General features: G+C 40.9%; 1 long non-coding RNA gene across 1 annotated transcript; it reads left to right on the forward strand.

The window, feature by feature from the left end:
• Positions 1-1,550: 1,550 nt before the first annotated feature.
• LOC138958466 (uncharacterized) lies at positions 1,551-5,084 on the forward strand. The gene is made up of 2 exons (XR_011453412.1): positions 1,551-1,700; positions 4,658-5,084. It is a non-coding gene; the product is annotated as an uncharacterized lncRNA (long non-coding RNA).
• The last annotated feature ends 1,792 nt before the right edge of the window (positions 5,085-6,876 follow it).

The raw sequence follows: 6,876 nt of genomic DNA on the forward strand, positions 1-6,876 counted from the left end.
CCTCTATAAGTCCTTGTAGAATCTTAATCCACCAATAACTCCCTAACCGTGTGTTTGACTGGTCCCAATTTTTGTAAGGACCGTCTCAGGAATGTATAGAACCTGTTCACCAAGTTTGGTGACGATCGGTCCGTTCATTCTTGAGATCTATATGCGAACACAAACAAACAAACAAACACATGGAGCGAATCCTATACACACCCCTATACCGGGGGTGTAAAAAGGTTTTGTATCCTTGGCACAAAGGGTCAAAAATCCAAAAAATAAGCCCTTAAAAAAATATGCCCATATTTTTGAAAATATGCCCATATTTTTGAAAATAAGCCCTTATTTCTATAAATAAGGCCTTATTTTAGAAATAAGGCCTTAAATATTCACAGCCATAAGGAAATAAGGGCAAAATGAAATAAGGCCTTATTTCTGTTAAGGCCTTACTGATGTGGTGAGTGAGAGAAATCTGTATTGACATTGTGTGACTGTGTCAATAGAATTATAATTTTTAGCGCCTGTATTGCGTCGTAGGCTGTTATCGTAGGTATGACGTCGGTATGACGTAGGTTTCAGGGTTTCGTCATTTCACAGACAGGGGTGTCAGCTTGTGTCTATCGGTTACGTCTGCGTGTTCGGTTTGAATGAAAACACACAGACTATGCATTTGTTTGAATATTCCTGAATGGGGAATGCTTAGTTTTGTTCTTAATAAGTTAAATTAGTTTAGATCGTATTGATAAAAGAATGTTTGGGGTGGCGACGCATAATCAAGCAGCGTCATGTAGGACCCTCTCCCCCCTTCCCCTTTTCCCGACTAAAATGAGTAAAAGTTGTAATGAACTCGGCCAAAGTTGAAACAAACGCGCACTTGTGGCCTGGACTGGCAGAGAAAGAACATGTCAAGCCTTGCCGGCCTTTGGATGAATTATGCATTTGTGATGCATTTGTGAAGTGAAAAAGTGTGTGTTGGTGTGTACCAATTGGAGTGATGGAGTGTGTGTTGGCTGTATGTCCTGGAACCGAATGCTGTTGTGAACCAGGGAGTGTTTCGTGTCCAGAGATGATGTAGACCAGGTGAGAATAGACCTTTTGTTATCGGTACATCTTCTTTGGAATTGGCACAATAATTTGATTGTTCTTTAGTCATGTGAATGTGTGGAATTAGATCTCAGCAAGCACAGACAGTTGGTCCCCTCTCGGACCAATATTGGATTTGGCTAAATGGTCTGTTGTTTTGTCTGGAAATTGACAGCTGTAATAAAATGATGTGTAATTAACAACAGAAGAGAAGGCCAACGATAAGATTGAGAAAACCAAACATGCATGATGTAATACTGGAACTTGAAATTGTAACTGTGGTTCCGGTTATGATGACTGTGTGAGATGATACTTTGATATGAATTGTCGCTTCGGTAATTACTGACTTTGTTTTTACTTTTTGTTTTCCCAGCCGAGCGGACTCTTGGTGGGATAGCGTGTATACGTATGTTTAGCATAGCGTGTTTATGATAGCGTGTATGTTTTACTACAGCGTTTCTGATAGCGTGTATGTTTAGCAAAGTGTATGTTTAGTACTACCGTGTAGGTATAGCATAGCGTGTTTTACTACCGTGTAGGTATAGCATAGCGTGTTTTACTACCGTGCATGTATACCATAGCGTGTTTTACCACCGTGTATGTATAGCATAGCGTGTTTTACTACCGTGTATGTTTAGCATAGCGTGTTAGTTCTAGGTAGTGTTTTACTACCGTGTTTACTACCGTGTTTAGAGCACACACCAGTGACTTTATAGTGTTGTGGCAACAGAACTTTTTCGTTGTAGAACTGTGCCTCACCCCACTTCTGACACCACATTTTGGCGTCGCCGACAGTACAGATAAGTGGACACATATTTTGAGAATAGAAAGTAGTACGGTAGTACACGAGTAGTTTAGGTATACACGCTATCCCACCCGTCACCAACCTGGAACCACCCGTCACCAACCTGGAACCACCCGTCACCAACCTGGAACCACCCGTCACCAACCTGGAACCACCGTCACCAACCTGGAACGACCCGGTGATGGACGGACTTTGGAGGAGAGACTCCAGCTCGACTATCGACCAACCCCAGGGAGTGGACGACTTTAACACCGTCAATTTCCGAGGATCTGTGGTGACTGTGTTTGTTTCTGCACGTGCCAGTAATGTGAAAGGACATTTAGTGGAACGTATCGACGGCCAACGGTGAGTGGAATTTTTAAATATCTTCCACAGAGGAACAGTGGCTGATGCGGAACAGGCGTCCTGATACCGTGTGCGTTCTGTATATCTTGTGCTTTATCATGTCTTGCTACTGACCCGGTAGTGACATTTTGATGAATTCGTGGACTTGTGGGTCTAGTGAGCATTACTGCATATTTGCCTCATTTGTGTGCTGTGTTTATGTTCAAGCATTTTGTATACATTTGAGCAGAATAGTGTCACTTGTGTGATAATGTTGTTTTATTGTTCACCATGAGCGACGGTGAGATGGAAGATGCAGTGGGGGGTAGTTCCATGAGCAACCCCACAGTGTCTTCTCACCGGGATCGCCCTGAGCGACGGTGAGATGGAAGATGCAGTGGGGGGTAGTCCCATGAGCAACCCCACAGTGTCTTCTCACCGGGATCGCCCTGAAACGTTAACCATGCGAAGTCTGGGGCTTGGGTTATGCGTTGCTAGTTAATTTGTTTTAAGCAAACATGGTGAGCAACATTTAATTGTTGAAATACCGAATATTAAAAATATCAAACATATTGGGAGAGAAGGATGGTGAAGGATATATCTACATATTATTACATTTTATATACTAACTTGTACAAGGAACCCCGCACAGTGCATTCGCGTGCAGTTGACGTACTCCCTCGGTTCCTTCGGATCATGGAAACATTATTGGATTCTTAGGGAGTGGGTTCAAGTAAAGTTGGGGAGCAGCTGTTCTGTGTTGCCTATTGTTTAGAGCAGGTTAGGCATGTAAATATGTTCTAAGGTTACTTTGTTGTGGGAAAAAAAATTTGGCGTCCTTGACAGTACGTTGTTCTCTGTCCTCTGGATCATTTCCTTTTATTATTCAATGAGAATTCCCCCCCCCCCCCCCACCTCCTGATCTGTATCATCAACATGTTGAGGTCTGTGTTAGCATTGTTAAGGTAATAGTTTCGGTACAGTCAATGCATCTTTAATTAGTGGTTGACATGTAGGTTCGAAATGTGTTAATAGTTTCGGTACAGTCAATGCATCTTTAAATAGTGGTTGACATGTAGGTTCGAAATGTGGTAATAGTTTCGGTACAGTCAATGCATCTTTAAATAGTGGTTGACATGTAGGTTCGAAATGTGTTACTCAGGATTAGCTTTTGTGACTGAGACTTGCGACGGCTGAAGATATAGGTTAGCCCAATTTGAGTTTTAATTGGTTGTTGAAACTTCTTTGATGGTTAGGTTTTAACATCATGTTTTTGTTTCCAAGACATGCCTTCAGGAGAAGTCATGCTAAGTTGGGGAGAATGTGGTGAGTGAGAGAAATCTGTATTGACATTGTGTGACTGTGTCAATAGAATTATAATTTTTAGCGCCTGTATTGCGTCGTAGGCTGTTATCGTAGGTATGACGTCGGTATGACGTAGGTTTCAGGGTTTCGTCATTTCACAGACAGGGGTGTCAGCTTGTGTCTATCGGTTACGTCTGCGTGTTCGGTTTGAATGAAAACACACAGACTATGCATTTGTTTGAATATTCCTGAATGGGGAATGCTTAGTTTTGTTCTTAATAAGTTAAATTAGTTTAGATCGTATTGATAAAAGAATGTTTGGGGTGGCGACGCATAATCAAGCAGCGTCATGTAGGACCCTCTCCCCCCTTCCCCTTTTCCCGACTAAAATGAGTAAAAGTTGTAATGAACTCGGCCAAAGTTGAAACAAACGCGCACTTGTGGCCTGGACTGGCAGAGAAAGAACATGTCAAGCCTTGCCGGCCTTTGGATGAATTATGCATTTGTGATGCATTTGTGAAGTGAAAAAGTGTGTGTTGGTGTGTACCAATTGGAGTGATGGAGTGTGTGTTGGCTGTATGTCCTGGAACCGAATGCTGTTGTGAACCAGGGAGTGTTTCGTGTCCAGAGATGATGTAGACCAGGTGAGAATAGACCTTTTGTTATCGGTACATCTTCTTTGGAATTGGCACAATAATTTGATTGTTCTTTAGTCATGTGAATGTGTGGAATTAGATCTCAGCAAGCACAGAAAGTTGGTCCCCTCTCGGACCAATATTGGATTTGGCTAAATGGTCTGTTGTTTTGTCTGGAAATTGACAGCTGTAATAAAATGATGTGTAATTAACAACAGAAGAGAAGGCCAATGATTAGATTGAGAAAACCAAACATGCATGATGTAACACTGGAACTTGAAATTGTAACTGTGGTTCCGGTTATGATGACTGTGTGAGATGATACTTTGATATGAATTGTCGCTTCGGTGATTACTGACTTTGCTTTTACTTTTTGTTTTCCCAGCCGAGCGGACTCTTGGTGGGATAGCGTGTATACGTATGTTTAGCATAGCGTGTTTATGATAGCGTGTATGTTTTACTACAGCGTTTCTGATAGCGTGTATGTTTAGCAAAGTGTATGTTTAGTACTACCGTGTAGGTATAGCATAGCGTGTTTTACTACCGTGTAGGTATAGCATAGCGTGTTTTACTACCGTGCATGTATACCATAGCGTGTTTTACCACCGTGTATGTATAGCATAGCGTGTTTTACTACCGTGTATGTTTAGCATAGCGTGTTAGTTCTAGGTAGTGTTTTACTACCGTGTTTAATAGCGTGTTTTAGAGCACACGTACACCAGTGACTTTATAGTGTTGTGGCAACAGAACTTTTTCGTTGTAGAGATTTGCCTCAAGCTACTTCTGAGTTGAGTGCGGAGTATGTGTTTCCACCTTTTTCAGACTAAGTGTTGAAAATGTTTATTGAAAAGTAGCATTAGTCTGACGAACCTATTTTTAACTTTTATTTTAAATGCTTGGTGATTGCGTGCGTGAGTGTTATGCAATAAAGAGGACAGAGAACATCATTCAATGTATTCATCAAACTTTTTATTGTTTGTGTACTCTCTCCCTCTATCGCTTTTTTGTAATTGCAACACCCGCTTGCGCTCCACCACACTGAAATAAGGCCTTATTTCTGTTATGACCTTAAAAAAATAAGCCCTTAAAAAAAATATGCCCATAAAAAAATAAGCCCTTAAAAAAAATATGCCCATATTTTTCTGCGCATCGCTACTGCGCATCCGGACATTCGAAAGCGCGCACAAACTCGCCTCTCGTTCAAAACATCCGTCATAACATCGAGCGGATACAGCATGGCTTCACGCATTCGAAAGCGCGCACAAACTCGCCAAAACCCCAATTCTCTCGCAATTTGCAATTTCAGCACAAATTCTTCTCAAAAATTCATCACGATCTCTGAACCCCCCCATTCGCCATGTTTCTTATGAGATCTCTGCGCATGAGCGGCGCAGCCGAATTCTATTCAGCTTCATGATTGGTCAAAAAAATAAGGCCTTATTTTTTTATGCCCTTATTTTTTTATGCCCATATTTTTTTATGCCCTTATTTTTTATGCCCTTATTTTTATTAAGGCCTTACAGAAATAAGGCCTTATTTCTCGTAAGGCCTTATTTTCAAATAAGGGCTTATTTTTTTATGCCCATATTTTTTTAAGGGCTTAAAGATTTAAGGCCTTAATAATGGAAAATAAGGCCTTATTTTAGAAATAAGGGCTTATTTTCAAAAATATGGGCATATTTTCAAAAAAAAGGCCTTATTTTATTAAGGGCTTATTTTTTGGATTTTTGACCCTTTGTGCCAAGGATATTTTCATCCCTGGCAAAAAGGCAGCCAACCTACGTGTTCGGGGATGGTGCACCTCCAGGAAATGGGATAATTTATTTTTCAGGTACACGCACTATTAAGTCTATAATGCTACTCATGTGCTAATTCACGATGAATAGACCCAAAGCTATATTCCGCTGGGCGTAGGAGTGAAATACCGTGGTCGGACCTAGTAACCTACAACTGACTGATCAGGTGCAAGAATCTAAACAATAGGCTACAGAACGAGCAGTAACGTTAGGTTCGCGGAATGACACGCCCTGCCTGTTAACTAATTGTCCGAGGTGTTTGATCACAGGAGAGTAAACAAACAAGGAATGTGTTACTCCCGGGGTCTTGGTGTTATCAAGTTGTCACGACAAGTAACACTGCCAAAGAGCAGCATAATGGCGTCAAATGTCGAGCAAATACCGTCTGCACAGTGGCCAAATAGCACGTGCGGGTTCGTGTTTTACAACAATTAACCCCTCCTCTTTCTGTGCATATGCATTGTGTTGCGCTCATTATGTCTTTGGTCCTGTGGCAGTCGGTGTGTTTCTTCAGGTGCAGGTGTGTTCGTCAGGTGTAAATCTCTTGCTTCCACTGATCCGACATTGGCCACGTGTATTTGCCTCTCTACGTCCATGCAAATCTATCCTTGGCACAAAGGGTCAAAAATCCAAAAAATAAGCCCTTAAAAAAATATGCCCTTATTTTTGAAAATATGCCCATATTTTTGAAAATAAGCCCTTATTTCTAAAATAAGGCCTTATTTTCCATTATTAAGGCCTTAAATCTTTAAGCCCTTAAAAAAATATGGGCATAAAAAAATAAGCCCTTATTTGAAAATAAGGCCTTACGAGAAATAAGGCCTTATTTCTGTAAGGCCTTAATAAAAATAAGGGCATAAAAAATAAGGGCATAAAAAAATATGGGCATAAAAAAATAAGGGCATAAAAAAATAAGGCCTTATTTTTTTGACCAATCATGAAG

Source organism: Littorina saxatilis, linkage group LG2 (assembly GCF_037325665.1).
Source record: "Littorina saxatilis isolate snail1 linkage group LG2, US_GU_Lsax_2.0, whole genome shotgun sequence".
NCBI classification, from domain to species: domain Eukaryota; kingdom Metazoa; phylum Mollusca; class Gastropoda; order Littorinimorpha; family Littorinidae; genus Littorina; species Littorina saxatilis.